Below are 19,619 nucleotides of genomic sequence, written 5' to 3' on the forward strand. Positions count from 1 at the left end.
TATGAAAGCACTGCATACTACAGAAGAAGTAGAGACCCAATGTACACCTATAGCACCACAGCCTCCACTGGAAGCATCAGAAGAGTTGCCACCGCCTCCGCTTGCATTTAAGGAAGAGGATACTGAGTCTACTCCGAAAGCACTACATACTACAAAAGAAGTAGAGACCGAGTGTACATCTACAGCACCACAGCCTCCATTGGAAGCATCCGAAGAGTTGCGAGAGTCTCCACTAGAAGCATCACAAGAGTTGTGATGCATGTATGATGTTGTGTTTGTAGTTTTTGTTGATTATACACCAATTTGTGACTTATTACTTAAGTGGCATAATCATGATATTTATATAATTTCTTTATGCACACAATTTTATGATATGAATGTGTGATGATGTGATTATTTGGAAATAAATCCTTGTGTGATGAGAATTCTGATATGAATATGTGATGATGTAATATTTGTAATATATTTATTTCATGCACACAATTTTATGATATGAATGTGTGATGATGTGATTATTTCAAAATAAATCCTTGTGTGATGAGAATTTTGATATGAATATGTGATGATGTAATATTTGTAATATATTTCTTCATGCACACAATTTTATGATATGAATGTGTGATGATGTGATTATTTGGAAATAAATCCTTGTGTGATGAGAATTTTATTCAGTTGGACAGTCTCCACTCACTTAAAGTAGAGCATTCGCAATGCTTCTCTCACTTTATTCCAACCCTTATCCTTATCATCTCCACTCACTTAAAGTAGAGCATTCAATCTCCACTCGCTTTATTCCAACCCTTATCATAGTGAACACATCGTGCCACTCACTTTATTCCAACCCTTATCCTTATCGTAGTGAACACATCGTGCCTTAGTGCACTTGTATTCTTCCATCCTAGTCCTTCCACAAACACTCTCTTATTTCTTACATCCTAGTCCTTCTGAGTAACTTGTATTCTTCTATCCTAGTCCTTTCACAAACACTCTCAGAGTCTTCTTTCATCCATCCTGATAACCAAGTATTCTTCTATCCTAGTTCTTCCACAAACACTCTCTTCTTTCATCCATCCTAGTGCTTCTCATTAACTTGTATTCTTCTTGTATTCTTCTATCCTAGTCCTTCCGCAAACACTCTCAGAGTCTTCTTTCATCCATCCTGATAACCAAGTATTCTTCTATCCTAGTTCTTCCGCAGACACTCTCTTCTTTCTTGCATCCTAGTGCTTCTCATTAACTTGTATTCTTCTTGTATTCTTCTATCCTAGTCCTTCCGCAAACACTCTCAGAGTCTTCTTTCATCCATCTTGATAACTTTCATCCATCCTGATAACCAAGTATTCTTCTATCCTAGTTCTTCCGTAGACACTCTCTTATTTCTTGCATCCTAGTGCTTCTCATTAACTTGTATTCTTCTTGTATTCTTCTATCCTAGTCCTTCCGCAAACACTCTCAGAGTCTTCTTTCCATCTTGATAACCAAGTATTCTTCTATCCTAGTTCTTCCGCAGACACTCTCTTCTTTCTTGCATCGTAGTCCATCTCCCTTTCTTTATCATCTCCCCACCCATGGATGTCCTTGGCATTGTCGAAGACGTGGAGTTCGGAATTAACAATCTCAAAGAATGGATTGCTGACCAAGGAGCACAGAGAGAGGCCAGAATTCGACAAGGTTCTCCTTTGACACACATGGAGAGAGAGGAATTTGCTGCACAAAGGCACGCAGAGAGGGAGGAGACTCTCAAGATAGCAGACAATGAAAGACTTCTAAGATGTATGATAAAAGCACGACAAGATCTATTAGACTTCTTAAGTAACCTGCGTTATCGCAGCTCTCGTCATGGGCGATTTGATGCGGATGCTGAGAGAACAATAAGAGCCTCTCAGAGAAATTATAAAGAAACAATTTGTGATTGCTTAAACTACTTCTTCACATGTAATTATGTTGAGGATACAGCTGTGGAGGCAGTGAAGGATTGGGTTGTTGAGAAGATAAGAGAGACCAATGATGAGATCTTCTAGACTTAGATAAGAGAGACTATATTAAGGTGTTTTTTGACACCATATGGCTTTGTATGAAGGTGTATTAAGGTGTTTTTTGACACCATATGGCTTTGAGTAATATGATCTACTTCTTGTACAAATGTGATGTTAAGATGATGTTAAGAGAGACTGTATTGAGGTGTTTTTTGACACCATATGGCTTTGAGTAATATGATCTACTTCTTTACAAATGTGATGTGCTCTTTTTGAAATGTACTCTAGTTTTCATAACATGTCACGCCATTTTTTCTGTAAGATTTTATCTCTTTTAACAATGTGATGTACTCTATTTTTAACATCTCACGTCATTTTTTCTAATTTGATTTTTTTAAATCTTCCTTTTTGACTCAATGTTTTGTTTTATAAGAGCCTCTTTTTTTGAAATGTTTTATCCAGAATTATCTCACAAAATGAATTTGGACAGTGCAAGAGTCCAAAATTAATGAAATAGGTGTTTTAGTGCCTTAGAAGCATTGAAGAAAATGTGGGATGCACTTCCAAGTGGTGGTGTTGTACCTTCAGCAGCAGTAAGTGCAGCAAGAAGTACGCCATCTATAACATGTAACCCTCAAGTTATACCACCAATATCTGTGGCGATAACTACGGTAACTCCAACAAGAGTAACTACAATATCTATAGTAGTAACTACAGTATCTCCAACTGTACTACACCATCGACTGCTGCAACTATAGGAACAAGAAGGAGTGATCGTGGAGCAGATTCAAGTTCTACAGCTATTCCTAGAAAGAGAGCAAAAATAACTCCTACTCCACATGCAGATCGTTCAAGTGCAGGTTATTTAAAACCAGGCGAAAAATTGGATAGCGATGAACAGGAGGATCTGCAAGAAGAAGATACAAGTCTCAAAGACTTTTCTATAAGTGTGGCAGACTTACATCCTCCAGAGGATGAGGGGTACATTTGGGGATTTTCACAATTCAGTGTGGCCACAATGCTTATTGATCGAGCTTCATTGTTCACAAATCAAAGAAAGCCAGATAAGACATTTGCACGCAAATTGTATGAAGATACGAGGAAAACAAGAACTCCAGTTGCCACTAATATCACTCTTCATCCTATGGCATTTAAGAGACTTCAAGAAGATGATCCTACATTGCCTGATGTCACATTTCAAAAGCGCATGGACTTTCTTGATGCTTTTGAGAACTTTAGAAGGAGTGACTTTGTTCGTGGAGAGGCTTTGTACCAAAGCCGATATGGGACTGACATTGAGAAGAGATACATGCTGGCAAAGAATAGATTCTTGGAAAGATGCAGGTTTAAGCCCATTGATAAGCAACACTTTTGGGAAGCTTGCAGGATCGCCCTTGATGAGGGAAGAAAAGGAAACTTGCCACAGATTGAGTGGATGGAAAAGTTTCAATGGGTCATTTGTCATGTATGCATATTTAATGATGACTCGAAGTACATTCTAGAATCAGAAAGGCTGAATTCTGCTCCATTTAGGTTGAAAAAAAGCTCCTTTTTCTGAGATCTTGATAAAGGCAAGGGAGTTATGGGTGGGCTATGGAAAGCCACAAACAGTGAAGGGCAGGAGACCTACATCTGAGTACATGGCAAAGAGGACTCGGTTCTATAGATGCTTGAAAGGTGCTGTAAGCAATACACAAGGCATACCAAGTAATAAGGTTGAGGCAAAGGATTTGAACACCGCCGTTGCAAGATACAGGGACACTACTTGCATTGTCTTCTGCGAGGACTCAGCGTTTCAGAGCATGGTGGATGTTTGCCAAGCACATGAAATAGGGAAGATATCCTTTGAGGCACCAGAGCACACTGCAACTTAGAGGAAAGAAATAAAGAAACCGATGTCTATTGTTTGGTGGAGAGCATTAAGGTTTGTTCCAGATGCAATATTAGAAGAAGTATGCAAGAAGATCCTAAGTGGTGACTACTTCTTTGGAAAGAAGAGCAAGCATAGCAACTTGGATGAAGTGGTCACCCGAATGATTCAAAGTGAGGTTGCTCTCTCGGCACTATTATTTTTATTGAAATCTGATGATGAGTTAGCTGGCAAGTCCATTGATGCGGATAAGAAGAAAGCACTTAGCCTAGGTCAACTCCTTAATAAGACATGGGCTAGAAAGTGGTTGGCTTCAATGGATGCAGATGCCACACCAACAAAGGATCTAAGAGCTAAAATGCCAAAGGTTGTTGAGACAGAATATATGGACATAAAGAAAAAGGCCTTGCAGTCCACTGCCCAAGGTAGAGCAATTGGTGATTTAGATGATGGTTCTCCATTCAGCTTCTCCTATGATATCCTTCTATCAGAGAATGATACGAAATTTGCACACATCAATGGCATTGATACAGAGCATTTCATAACAATGAGCGGTCATGCTTGGGAGAAGCCATGCGTATTTTTCATAGATGAATTGCAAGACCTTGCAGTGTCATGGATAGTTGAACTTGTGTGGTTTATCGTAAAAGTTCCTATGGCAGATAAGAAAAGATCAATGTTGGTCCTGTTCATGACAGAATCACAAAGGGATGCCTTGTATGCGAGTTTGACATCTACATTTGGGTATTTACTTTCAAAAGTATACCATGGTATAGTCCTACACAATCATATGACTGTCTTGGAAGGCACTGCCATTCAAGTCTTGCAGCCTTTCTTGACGTGCTTCTTATCCAGGGGTGGTGGCAATCTAATCAAAATTTCTTTAAGGACTCTCGAGCTTCATTACTTTGAGGACAATAAGGTTAAGCTTGATGCAGCAATGGTGGATTATAGAAAGCCGATGGATCCTGATGTGATACTAGAGATGACAAAGAATTTACTGAATGATGGGTGGAAAATAGCATTGTATCGAATGGGTTTTGCTGCTGAGAAATTGCTACGCCAAGGTAGAAATGTAAATGTCATTGATACCCCCCATCAAATTGAGTTCTTTGACACATATTATAGTTGCACTACCTTCTTTGAAGAGGAAAATGTCAAAGAAGAGGGTAGTGAGACAAATGTTGAAGACGAGGGTAGTGAGTCTGAGGGTGATGATTCTAGCTCAGGTGATGATGAGGATGAAAGCTCCGCATCCGATGACTTACGCCAAGAAGAAATCCGCACAAAGAATAAGGGTGATCAATTGTCAACTAGAGTCAAGGAGTTCCACTCATCATACGGGAAGGCTTGTGGTAGCAAGAAGTAGTAGTACAGCACATCACAAGAAAAGGTAAGGCTAAAGAGGTGGAAGCACTTCCCTTGCAATTAAAAGTGAGGAAGGCACCCTTGATCTTGGGTGAAGGACATGCAAGTGGATCAAGCAAGGAAGCCTTACTCAAAGAAGGTATGAACCAGGCAAAGCATGACCAGGAGGAGTTACCAGGAGGCATAGATGGTTCTTCAATCATGACCTTACAGACTCTAGGGCACAGCCTACTAGTCAGGAACCTAGTAGCCAGGTCCCTACTCACCAAGAAGTTGGTCATGAGACTCTAGAGCAGCCTACTAGTCAGGTGCTTGGAACTGAAGAGCAAATACTGAGGACCTTGCTACTGAGACTCCAATCTTAGAGCAGCCTATTAGTCAGGACCATGGTAGTCAAGGGCCTGGCATTGAGGACATTGGTACTAAATAACATGATGGCTGACGCCTTTGTAATCACAAGTTTTGAACTTCTATGTAAAGCGAATATCTAATAAAAATCTTACTACTTTTTTTATTTCTTTACTCTCATTATTGTGTATAAAGATTGTTTATGAGGTCCATTTTATACTTAATGGTGTATTTTAAACTTTATGTCAAATGTATTTTTATAGTTAAGGGTGTTTTTTAATACCAAGTGAGGTGTATATGTACACCACTTACACATAAAAGGATTTATCTACACTACCTTTCTAAGGGGTTTATGTACACCACCTTTCTAAAAGAAATGGTCATAAAGGTGTGTGCACACCATTTATACATAAAGGTGTTTATTTACACCACCTTTCTAAGAGAATTGGTCATCTATTATTGGTCATCTATTGATGTTCTTAGGTGATAGTAACTCAATTCATAAGAAGTTATGAAGATGTTTATGTAGACCACCTTTGTAAGACATTTTTGTGAAGTTATGAAAATGTTTATGTAGACCACCTTTGTAAGAGATTTGGTTATGCATTGATGTTCTTAGTACTTAATCATCAAATCTTTTGTTTTGAGTTGTCAAATCTAGTTCAAAAAACAACATTACTAGTATATTCAAAAATTTTGGACTGTTTTTTAGTCCATTTCTCAAATTGGACTTTACACAAGTCCAAAAATTTTGAAAGTGTGTTAGTGGTATTGTCTTCCACCAAAGCAAAGTATAGAGCATCCACCAATGTATCATGTGAAGAAATTTGGTTCAAAAGGCTTCTTTCAGAGATTGAGATACTTTCTTGAGACCCTACTGTGCTCTATTTAGATAATATGAGCAGCACCCAATTGGCAAAGAACCCAGTGTTTCATGCTAGAACAAAACACATTGAATTGCATTATCACTTCACATGTGAGAAAGTTCTTAGTAAGTCGGATGACTTGGCATAAAGTAGTCCATGATCGCATGTACCATGAAGATATTTGATTCCTGTCTTTGCTACAAGGAGGTGATTCCTCTTGGGAATCTACATGAATTGACTGAGTACACCAACTACATATAGATTCTATCTTGGTGATAGTCAAGTAGATCAAAGAGTTGTCTCTGTACTATACAGAATGTGAAGCTAGAGAAGTATCAAGTGGTGACAACTTGATATTGCATTCCATAGTAGGGAGGGACGTGTAATCACGTAGATAAAATTTCTTAACTACCAAGAAATATGCAAGATTTTAAGATTTGTACATATTTTTCATAATATGTGAGGCCCAAGGGGAGGGGTCTTTTGGATGAGGGGGGGTAAAACAAAAGATACACTAAAATATGAAAACCCATCTCCTTTCAAATTAATGTAATCTTTTCATGTGTTACCCAAATTTCAAGGTGTAAAGACATATTTGAAGCTCTTTTAGTGTAAAACACAACCATGTCAATTTGAAAATTTTTTACTCATGGGATATTATTAAATTCATCTCATACTCAAGATTTTGATAGGTTTTCTTACTAAAGGGAGTTGGTGCCCCAGGCATTTTCTATGAGGAGTAGTGGGTGGCATGTGTTGTTCTATTGGCCCCTCCTTCCACATTTGTAAGTATCAAATCCAAACTTGCAATTTTGACCAATGATGGCAACTTAGGTTACATTTGCAATAAGTTTTTACATTTACAATATAATCCTGCTTGGGAAAATGGTAGGTTATAGAAGAACTATTACAACACTTCTATTCATCGACTAATTGAACCTCTTTGTGAGTGTCACCTCCTAATGACATCCATTACTTTGGAATTTTCATGCCCTTTAACAAATTTGGATGTCATCTTGTTCTCCGACTCCATACTATTACCAATATTGGTGGCTTCCAACGTTCTAGATCAAAATCCTTATATCTTAAATTTGTCCATTAGGAACATTACCCTTGACTATTGGGCCCAATATTGGACTGAAGCTTTGTCGTGTTCAACATCAAAAAGTGCATAGCTTAACTAAACTGAGGAGAGTCAGGTTCTAGGCAAAGGAGGGCTCCACGTGGCGAAGAAAGAGAGAGGAGAGAGAGGAGAGCCTATCTCGTAGATGGGTCCATTTACTGGTGGAGGTTAAAGGAGCAGTCCATGGGGGAAGAATTATCGAGAGCTAAGGCTTAGGCCACATGATGTCATCGTTCTCTTTGTGGGGTATTATGGGTGGGTATTATGGAGGGCTAACTTTTTAAATGGGGGAAGAATTATTACATATTAAAATACTATGAGAGCTAAGGCCTAGGTAGTACCTTATATAGTAGGAGCCTAGAGGGTGGGTATTCTGGAGGTTAAAGGAGCAATCCATGGGGGAAGAATTACAGGAGAGCTAAGGCTTAGGTCACATGATGTCATCTCTCTGTGGCTATTATTATGGAGGGCTAGAATTACATAGAAAAATATGAGAGCTAAGGCTTAGTTAACATGATATCATCTTTCACTATAAGAAGTTGTGGGTGGCATGAGGGTCAATACCATGCTTTCAAGTCACATGAGGGCCACTACCATGTTGAGGTCACATGCGGGCAAGTACAGAGAAGCACAAAGGGAGAAGGGCGATGGCGAGAAAGAAGAGGGAGGAGCCATGGGTATAACCTATAAACAAAAAGGTGGTGGGCAAATGTGTGAGTACTTGATACAGGAAAAGGGGAATATGTTTTTGTGTGTGTTTGTCGGTTTTCACGAATTCTAATTACAAATCCGAAGGTGTCCCATCATCCATGATAGTAATAGGGGCTAATTTTTATTTTAAATTTCTCTAAGATTTTGTGAGCCAATGCTTAGGTTGCATCATGGCCAATATTAAGGGAGTGTTAAGCCAAAAAATAGAGAAGGACATCATCTTTTTCTATGAGGAGTAGTGGGTGGCACGTGTTGTCCTATTGGCCCCTCCTTCTGACTCCTTGCACCTTTGTAAGTATCAAATCCAAACTTACAATTATGACCAATGATGAATCCCACTCTTTTTGCATTTCTCTTCCTTCACACAATAAGGGGCATATTTGAGATTCTACAACTGGGATTCCTAGTGGTTGGCCACACACATGAGCATGTTGGTGCAATGTTCAATAGGCTTTAATCAATTGTGTGCTCTCTTTTTGCGAGGGGATGATGCCTTTATTGAGAGTCCATTCTTTTGTCTCGTGCCATACTGATGCAAAAGATACTAAACTTCAAATTATTTATGTAGGGGTCTTGGTGGGGGGTCACTCGTCACATGTAACCCTATCACATGAGTTCAACAGATGGGTTTTTATTAATTCAATTACCTATAGATTTATATATACATAAGGAAGTATTTTAATACCCACAGGTCAATATATAGAAGGGTGTTTTATATTAAAAATTGTCTAGAAGCTCCCATCGTGTGACATGGACATTTGGGTAGAGTGGCTTATGTTATGGGAGACTCTGAAATGCTATCAAGCTAGCATTTTCCTTTTGAAATGAGTAAGCGTTCTACTCGCATTTTCTTAAATTCTAGAGAATTCTAAAAAAATTTCTCTCTTTATTGCTCTTTTTGGCCTTTGCATTAGGATCCCGGGGGGTCCACCTTCCAATTTGTAAAGTAGCACATGGTTCAATATAGGAGTATTTATTTTTTGTTTGACTTTATCGAATATATTTACAGTAGGCATTCAAATTATAGATATAGGCATCCTTATAAAAGGGACCCCTATTTGAAGCTCAAAATTAATTAATTACCAACGTTAAGGGGCCCTATTTGCTAGAAGCTCAAAATTATATGTTTCAAATTGTTGCAATGAGTATACATTGGGGATGCTTCAACGTATGCATGGCCATTGGCAAACTTGATGGAATATTTTTATTGATATGACATTATGCTATATTCTTTATCATAATATCAAGTTCCATTTTGCAAAAAAGAAGAAGACATTTTGTTATTTCTTAAGGAGAATATAACGTGACTTTAAGGACCTTTAAGGATGAGTGTGCACAAAATTTGTATAAAATAGAGGTGGGTAAATAGAGATTTAGGATTTAAGACCATTTTTTTATATAGAGTTCGCACATAGCTACGATGACAATGATTGGGGAAAGTGTTTCAACTAAAAATTAAGGTGGTTCTGAAAAGGTTTGATACTACTTAGCCTAAAACTTATGTGGTGGAAGGAAGGCAAGGGATTTTGTGGACAAAGCTTGCAAAAAAAGAAAAGGGCATTGCAAGTTATAAAACAAGCGAGTACAAGTACTTGTGAGCACTGCCCTTAGAGGGACGAGTTAATTTGGGAAGACACATACCCAAACACACACTTTAAAAGAGAATTGAACCCCATACACAATTGAAGAAGAGAGAGAGAGAGAGAGAGAGAGAAGTGGGTCCACACACATACATAAACACACACTTTAAAAGAGAATTGAACACCACACACAATTGAAGAAGAGAGAGAGAGAGAGAGAGAGAGAGATTTGACCTCCCATCCAAGCCTTTGTTTTGGAGGGAATCAAGGAAAGGGGAGAGGGATTTTTACCTAGATTTACACATGCAATAGGAGGGATGTGTCCTATAAAGGGGAGTCATGGAATGCCATGTGGGAGTTAGTGGATGCCATGTGGCAGAGACGAGGGGGCTCTCCCCCCCTTTTCCTACCCGTGCAACTGTCCTTCCCTATTTCCTACGTGCCCCACCCCCTCACATTTCCTTCCCTCAATTCAATACAATTTACCAATCAATGCTCTCCCCCTCCTATGATTTGCATGACTCTCTTTCTGCATCAGCACATTGCTTGCCAAGCGATGCCGTTGTCTAAGAAAATCTAAATCTCCCTAGTGCCTCGCATCATATTATGTAACGATCAACAAGGCAGAAGCATTGTTGCTAGTTTTCAGTGATCGTCATGCAACAACACAATCACAGGCTTTTTACTTTCTGGAAATCTTGTTGATCATTGCAACAGCGTGCTTAGGGGCACTTGTTTGAATGGAAGCAAAATCCAATTACTTACGATCTATAGAGTTGCCAATCATGCACCCAACTCCACCTTTAATAGTTCTTCTACTTTAATAGTTCTTCTATGCGAGTCGGTAGTCATGATGATAACCACAAAGGATGAAAGGACGTGATGTGGCTTCCATATTTGGTGGCCTGAGACAGGTTACTTCAGGATCCCATGCAAAACGGGTCCATGGTGCGTCTTCTCAGCTGTAACTAACAAATAGGGTTAGATACTAAAGAATCTCCTAGAGAGATACTAAAGACAACAATCCTAGTGGGGGACAATGGATGGCTCATTCATTTCTTTGATTTGGCCTTTTTTTGTGAATGGATCGTAGTTAGCTACTTGTTTAAGCATGAGCACTAGAGTGTTAGAGATTATCTCTGCAATAGCATGTACATACTACCACTATCCGAGATTGAGGACTATCTTGTCCAGCTTTGCTTCATGCTTGTGCAAAGGTACAATGGGTCTTGATGAAGAGGAAGAGGAGAAAGGTACAAGGAGTCTTCATGAATGTGATGTACCAGAGTTTCTTCTCTTCCAAAGATTTTTCAGAGTTCACCTCAAAGATGAACACGAGGCAATGCATGAATTTCCTACATCGAAAAGCTGGATAGTTTTTCCAAAAGGTTCTTTAAAGATCAAAATATGGAGGACTCTAAATTTTTTAACATGCGATGAGAAGATGGAATGAGACCTTCAAGAATTTTAAAAAATTTATTCAAGGAAAGGATTGATGACACTGTGCCAACTACAATAGAGGGTGGAGTGAAGCCAGTTAGTGATAGTGTAGGACAACAAAAGGAGCCTCAAAAGTATGCACATGTCAATGTGAAGAATGGCTTTTATGAAGCAAGGAGGCTCCCTGAGGTGGATCCTAAGGCTGAGAATAGGGCCACAGATATGGTGCTTGCTACAAATGACTCAGCTTCATTTGAAGTTGATGCCAAGTCAAGTTGCGATGAGCATTTTGTTTTAGTTCTCTGAGGTTTTCAACACAAACAAGAGTAGAAATGATCGCTAATGTGGCTAGTGGCTTCTTCAGTGTAAGCTCTCTACTAATAAAATGAGTCTAGTTTAATGATACTATGCCTCATTTTCTCAATGTCATTGATTAGTGTCTCTCTAATTGTTCGAAACCTGTATAATTTCTTGTATTCATTAAGTAACATGCTGATACTGAAACCAAATCTGACTTAGTAGATTTTGTTGTTTTTGTTTCGTCCCCATGGTATTGAAGGGTTGTGACTAGTTTTGTTGTCTTTATTGCACGTCATATAGTAACTTCTTATGACGTTATTAATGTTGCAAAAGGCAACACCTTCCTATGAACCATGTTAGGGGACATGCGGCCTGGCTGGGAAATTCTGGATTGGTATTATTATGCCCTTATTTGGGGTAGGCACCAGGGTTGGAGAGAGATCCTCATTAGGAAAAAAGGGAACTCATTTTGGGGCCTTTTGGCCAAAATGAAAAATCCCTTTCCACCAATCACAAGAGGGCCAATGTAACATTGCGAAAATAGAGAAAATACAAAATAGTTCCACATAATAAGAGAGAGACAAAACTTTATGGATCTGTACAACTGTATAAACCTAACAAGGAGTCATTTTCAAAAAAGATCACGGACTCAAATATGATTTCCCTCCTAAACAAGTTTTCCTGCTTGTATGAATCAAAGATTCAAATGTGCTTACTTGAGTCTAGGATTGGGCCTATTTTCCCCCCTAGTTCTCCTTCTTGCACTTTCCATCCATGGTAATAGGCACCCCAGAGTGTCTTTCTTTCCTTAATGGGCTTTGTTGCTTGCATTCTTAATTTTCCTCCTAGTTCTCTTGGTTTCATTTCACCCATTTTCAAGTTTGGTTCTCTTTCATGGATCATCCATGGCAACAGGCAACCCAAGGCATCCCAATGCAAAGTGGTGTGTAACTTAGAATGCAAAAGACCAAGACATAGAAATGAGTTGTTTCTTGGCAACCTACAACATGCATATCATCTATGGAGTTTGCCAATAGGGTGAATACAGATGGTCACTCGCAAAATATGGTTGTGTTGAAAGGAAGTTGGGTGCTAATGTAGCCAACGAGGAGGAAAAAACCACAGTTGAATAATATATTTTAGGCCTCTTGGAAAGGCAGGGTCAAAGATTTTAGAACAATAGATGGTAAGAAAGGTATTAAGGAAATACTAGTCGAGCATGTATATATGCACAATGAACTTGTGCTACGTGATTATCGATATTTTCTTGCAGGGCACAAACCCAATTGTGAGTTTTTAAACCTTTTAGTTTCAAAATGGTAGTTTTGAAAATTACTATTTTTTGTGTAAACTAAAACACATTTTGGTTTTTAGATCTCTATCCATCGTCATATGAAGAATGGCAGCCGATGGAGTGCATTTTGGGATTATTGGTTGTCTTGCATGGAGAAAGTTGAGGAAACAAGATCTTCTACCATGGAATATGATAGATTGGCCAGTGCCCCCTAGTAGTGTGACAGAGACATACATGGCTAAGCTATTTACAGAAGATCAATGATCTTTACGTCCAGGCATTGCTACAAGAAATAATAAATTAGATAAATAATAATTCTATGTAAAGACATCCCAAATGCGATTAATCGTTGAGAGAAATCAAAACTCATACTCGAGGGGTTCATTTGGGAAATGTAAGTACAGTATGAGAGTTCAAAATGTTCATCTTTGGGGTGAACTCTGAAAGTTCTTTGGAAGAGAAAAAACTCTGGTACGTTCATCAAGACCCCTTGTACCTTTTTCCTCTTCCTCTTCATCAAGACCCGTTGTACCTTTGCACAAGCATGAAGCAAAGCTAGACAAGATAGTCCTCAATCTTGGATAGTGGTAGTATGTACATTCTATTGCAGAGATAATCTCTAACACTCTAGTGCTCATGCTTAAACAAGTAGCTAACTACGATCCATTCACAAAAAAATGCCAAATCAAAGAAATGAATGAGCCATCCATTGTCCCCCACTAAGATTGGTGTCTTTAGTATCTCTCTAGGAGATTCTTCAGTATCTAACCCTATTTGTTAGTTACAGCCGAGAAGACGCACCATGGACCCGTTTTGAATGGGATCCTGAAGTAACCTATCTCAGGCCACCAAAGATGGAAGCCACATCGTGTCCTTTCATCCCTTGTGGTTGATATCATCATGACTACTGTTATGGATAAAATTGTCTAAGGAAAAAGGCATTAATATGTGTGTGTGTTTGTATATGTGGCAATAGTATAATAAAATATGGTGTGCATAGGGCCTAGGGTTGAGGTGGCAGGGCATGACCATGTGCCACCCTTCCACGTAAGAGGACCCATAAAGTGTGTTGTACATAATCCATGGTAGTAATATTATGAAATGTAAGGTGGCATGGCTCCTCCATGTTCCACCCCTCCACCTAGGCTGCATTTAGTGAGATATGGCTCAAAGTCCATGGGAGAAGTAATATAAAATAGGTGGAGATGGATATTATATTGGGTTATTCCCTCCATATAGGATAGGCCCATGTGGGGGAGGTATAGAAGGTCCAAGAGAGCAAGTTAAATAATGGGGAAAGTAGGATGAGGTGGCAAGATTCCTTGTGCCAAGTCCTCCTAGAGGTTTGAACATATTATAAAATTGGGAAGAGACCAAGGGAGTATCATAGACTTAAGATATGGGGCTTGATTTATGTGGAAAATTGAGGCAAAGGGTTGTCGCACACAGTTGAGAGTGTGTAACTGCCTAGCCCACATGGGAGACTTTTCCACACACACCATGCATGTGGGAGGATGCATTAATTGGGAGAGACCCCCTCTTTTGGCTATAAAAGGAGGGGGCTATTCCTTGATGAGACACGCTGATTCTTGTAAAGCCCCCTAGCTAGTACTTTGATATTTCCCTCTCATCCTTTCTTTCAAATAAAGTATGGTCCTCTTCCCTTGATGTCTCCATCTTTACATTCCTCCTCCTATCATGTACATGCTTCTCTTCCCTCTCTCCCTTTTCCCTTGTGTCATAGTCTCCCTCTTCATTCCCTCCCCTTCTAATTCCTTTTCCCCTCCCATGATAACGTTTCGCCCTCACGATCTCTTTTCCTCTATGGCCCTCGAGCGTCGCCATGCTTAGCCTCTAGCCTCTGAACTTGAATTCTTTTTCGGCTAATAGAAATGGTGTGGTTGTTGGGATCGAAATCTCCACGGCTAGTGGTGAATCTTCTGCTCGTACCGGTCGCATCTGCAAAACTGTACCATCTGTGCTCCTTCTAAGCTACTGTGCGTGCATTCGATTCGCACGTCTACGTGTTCACGCGACAGTTTTCTGGGCTCCTGTGTCTTTTGGTCGCATACAGTTTTCTTGCTTCGTGCGTCTACTGTGTTCACCCGCACGACAGTTTTTTGGGCTGCTATGTCTTCTGGTCGTGGACAGAGTCCTTTTGAGTTTTTGCAAAACTGTAACAGCAGATCCCGCACCCCCCTCTCTCTTCTCTTCTTCTCTTTCTCTTCTCCTCTCCTCTCCTCTCTTTTTATTAAAGAGTAGGATTTGAACCCAAGACCTCCCCCTTCACAAAAGGGAGACTTATCATTGGGCCAAGTTAGAAGTGATGAAAATGTAATGATTTTTGTTTATATATTGAAATCTCGGGAGCTGTAACTCTCTAACCGTGGTGAGTTTACTCTTGCTGTAAAAAGCAAAAGTACTTCATTTCATGTGCTCTATTCACATCTCCTGCTAGATTTCCGATTCAAAACTTCTTCAAGTCCACTTCATGGATGCACACCACACGAGGAGGGTGGATATTTATGTCACTTCTCGACGCGTTTAAGGATTTGGTGCCTGGTCCTCCACGCCTTACGGCTGCCAATGCACGAGATCTCTTCCTGGATTTTCATGTCGACCTTCAATGGCTGATTGTCCAGTGCATTGTTCAAGGAGATGACGGGTGGAATGATACACCGTGGATGATTCATGGTGAAGAACTACAGATACGCTGGGAGAACTTTGATTTTACTTCTACTCATTGTGCGGTGATCAAACTACTTGCTGCTTCAAAGGTAATTAAAACGGTGTCCTTCATCGAAGGGTGGGATGCTTCCCATGCTTGGGGGGAGATTTGGCACATCTGCTTGTTAATTCGTGTGTGGATAAGATCATCCTGAATGGGTTATTCTCAATCTCACTACAAAGGTTTCTAGGCCTCAGCTATGGTTGGTAATGTTTTGACCAAGGAATCCATTTGTACCTAATAAACCTTTTGTGCCTCATTTCGAGCTTCAAGTTGTAATTCTTTTTGGTCTAAAGATAAACTATCAACAAAGGATTACAAGTTTATTTGGTGCTGAACGTTTGGCTCAAGTGTTGAATTCTCCCCACCCTCTCCTTCTACCTATCCTGGACTACCGAGAAACTTGGGATGTCCGAATTTTAGTCTTGGTGTGATGACATCTTGGATCCTTCAATTAATTTGATGGAGCTTATAAACCTTCAACCAAGGCTGCCGGCGTGGGTGTGAAGCTCATTTCACCGAGTGGTGAGGAGTATTGTTATAGCAAGTCTGCACCTACAAGTACTTGCAATCAAGTTGAGTACGCGCTCATTTTTGGGCTACAAAAGGCAAAAGAACATCACGTCAAGCAACTTGAAGTGAAAGGGGATTCTCAACTAGTGTGTGAACAAGCTAGTGGAAGGTGGAAGGTGCGGAGCAAAGGCTTGGTTCCATGACATCAATAAGCATTGGAACTTTGCAACCAATTTGAAGAGGTAAAAATTCAGCATATCCCTCGAGCTCGAAATCTAGTTGCTAATTTCTTGGCATGTGAAGCTTGTACTTCAATCATGCATGACGCGAGTGGAAGCACCACCCCAACAAAGTTGCAAGCCATGAAGGAGGGTGATCATTTGTAAGGAATGCAAAGGTTGTGGTCACACCCTACCCTGCCTATGTGTGCTTTGTGGATGTATCTTCACCCGATTTTCAGTTCAAGCTTCCTTTTTCTATTGTTTGTCCATAGATAAGTCTCATCTTGCCACTCTCTTTTCCATCTTCCAAGCATGGCTAACATTCCCATGTTTTGTGGACGAGTGGAAGAAAATCCAAATGAGTATCTTGTGGCCTTCAAGTGCCGTTGTGTTTCAACTTTCTTACTGAAGACAGATGGCTGTTGGTTCTTCCCACATTTCTAGAGGGTTTGGCTCAAGTGTGGTATGAGAAGCAGGCCGAAGACGTTCGCCAAAGCTGGCCAAGGTTGACAGCAACGATGATTGAGTATTTCAGCAAAGAAGAGGAGCCGGAGAATGTGTACCTACAGGTGGCAAACTTGAAGCAGTCAGAAGGTGAGATAGCGCATCGATATGTGGATCGAGCGGCCGTGCTCCTGGACCGTTTAATTGCCACACAGGAGGACAACACAGGAGGACAATGCCAGATTCTGAGCTGGAATGACTCAGCATGTGCTGGGTACCTTGTAGCATGAGCAAGTGACAAATTCTGCCTCAAGCTTAAATGGGAGAATCCAGAAACTATGGTGCTAGCACATGAGATTGCTCAAAAGTTTGATAAAGTTCAGTCTGACCCCTCTTCAAAGAAGACGATTGTCCCTCCGCAACCCCCTCAATTCCTACAACAACAACTTGGGGGGTCTACCTCAGGGGCATACCCCCACCCCTCATCAGGGATGTATCCACCGCCTCCACCTCAAATGTATAGTCCTCCCTTAGATGCTTACCCTCAACAAGGTGTATATTCTCACCCTCCGCCTCGAAGATTTCCCTAGCCTCGCCCAGGAGCCCCCCTCCTTTCTACTCCCTCGGCCCCTCCAGCTAAAGAGGCCCCCCCTGCAACAGAACCCAGAGTCAATGACATAGCCAAGGCCCTAAGTGATCTTCGGCTTGAGATGGTGGGCATCAGAAATCAAGCCAACCACCCTCCAAGAGATCGTGCTAATGTTGTATGCTACGAGTGCCACCAAAAGGGTCATTATCACACGGAATGCCCCAATATTCCAAGAGTGAATCTTCTAAGTGAATCTAGCACTGAGGATTCTGATGTAGAGATCCTTGACCTCGGGAAAAGAAGTCATACCACCTCGGACCCCTCTCCAAACCGTGGATCAGGCCTCCCTAGGAAGAAGCTGTCCTTCTTAGAGCCCTCAAATGCTGAGATGGCAGACCCACCAAAGGAGAAGAATAAAAGATCTCGCAGGAGTAAGTGGTCACCCTGGGATTTTCCCATTGGCTCAGGGCAAGAGGACTATTTGGTCATTCAGGACCTTGCTCATCGGTCTTTGAGCATCACGCTCCCTCAACTAATAGCATTAAGCCCTAAGGTGAGACGTGAGCTGCAGCAAGGGCTCTCAACAAGGAGGAACAAGAAAAAGGGAAAGGTAAGAGAGGTATCTTCTATCTCTGAAGAAATTGATCGGCACCCACACACAGTCGATGTCATCATAGATAATTGTCATGTCAAAAATGTGTGTGTTGATGGGGGAGCTGCATGTAATATCATGGTGCTCCGGATCATGAAGAAATTGAATTTGAAATGTACAAGGCGTTCCTCCACTCAAATCAAGGTAGCAGATGGTCGACGACTCGCCACCCTGGGAGTCATTGAGGATTTGCCCATCACTATCAATGGGTTGACCACCACCGTCAATTTCTATGTAGTGGACATCAAAGATATAGGCAGGAGTTACCTAGCCATACTCGGGAGACCATGGTTGAGAAAGAGTGATGCAGTTAGCTATTGGAAGACAGGACACATGTCTTTTGGTGCTTTTAAGGAGAAGATCCTGGTGCAACCTGGTGCCATAGAACCAGAAGAAGAAGAGGAGAAAGATAGTGATACTCTCTCATCCTCAGTGTCTGAATCAATGGAAGAATTAGACGGGGTGGAAGAATTCTCAGAGGAAGTTTACATGATGGGGGTGTCTCCGACCCCGCCATCTGTAGAAAAGGTAACAGCTAGTCCTCAACAGCTTGAGTCTATGCTTTCCCGAAACCTCACTCCAAGTGAGAAAGATGAGTTCCTAGAAATGTTCAAAGATTTCCCTGACCTCTTTGCAACTAGCTACCACCACCTTCGCCACATGTGACTGCCATAGAGGACAAGATAGAGCTGAAGCCTGATGTGAAGCTTGTGGCTCAGAAGTATCGGAGATTAGGGCCCCTACAGATGGATGCTTTGCGCTCAGAGTTGCAAAAGCTTATAGAGGCTGGGTTTATTGTTCCAGTTCACAATATTGAATGGGTTTCACTAGTGGTAGTCACCCCAAGAAAAACAACAAGTGGCGGGTCTGCATTGACTATAAGAAACTCAATGCAGCCACCAAGAGGGATCATCATCCTCTGCCCTTTCAAGACCTCATTCTTGAGAAGGTAAGTGGTCATGAGATGTATACTTTCTGTGATGGTTACTCTGGGTTTTATCAAATCAGAATTGCCAAAGAAGATGTGCTTAAAACCACATTTGCCACACCCTGGGGGACATTTGCATTCAAAGTAACGCCATTTGGCCTCACTAATGCTCCTTCTACCTTTCAAAGATTTATGTAGATGGTGTTTGCTCCTTATTTGGGGGATTTCTTGGAGGTGTTTTTAGATGATTTCTATATATTCTCGTCACGTAAGGAGCATGTCATGAAGGTTAGATTGGCCTTCCAAAGGGTCAATGATGCAAATGGTAGTCTCAACCCTGAGAAATGCACCATTGGAGCCACTCAAGGGAGGTTATTGGGACATATTGTCTCATCCGAGGGCGTCAAGCCTGACCCCAAGAAGGTAGAAGCTATCCTCAAGCTCTCCCTGCCAACAACCAAACGTCAGGTATGCTCATTTGTCAATCTAATAGGATACTATCGCCGCTTCATTGATCAATATGTTGCTTTGACATGACCCATGACTATGCTATTAAAAGATGGGGTTGATTTCTCTTGGGATGAGGATTGTGATCATGGGTTTGCACAAATCAAGAATGCTCTGGCTTCAGAACCCATTCTACGCAATCCAGATTGGTCAAAGACTTT

This window comes from Dipteris shenzhenensis, chromosome 32, assembly GCF_047967505.1.
Source record: "Dipteris shenzhenensis isolate YYH24624 ecotype China chromosome 32, Dip_SZ_1.0, whole genome shotgun sequence".
In the NCBI taxonomy this organism is placed as follows: Eukaryota; Viridiplantae; Streptophyta; class Polypodiopsida; order Gleicheniales; family Dipteridaceae; genus Dipteris; species Dipteris shenzhenensis.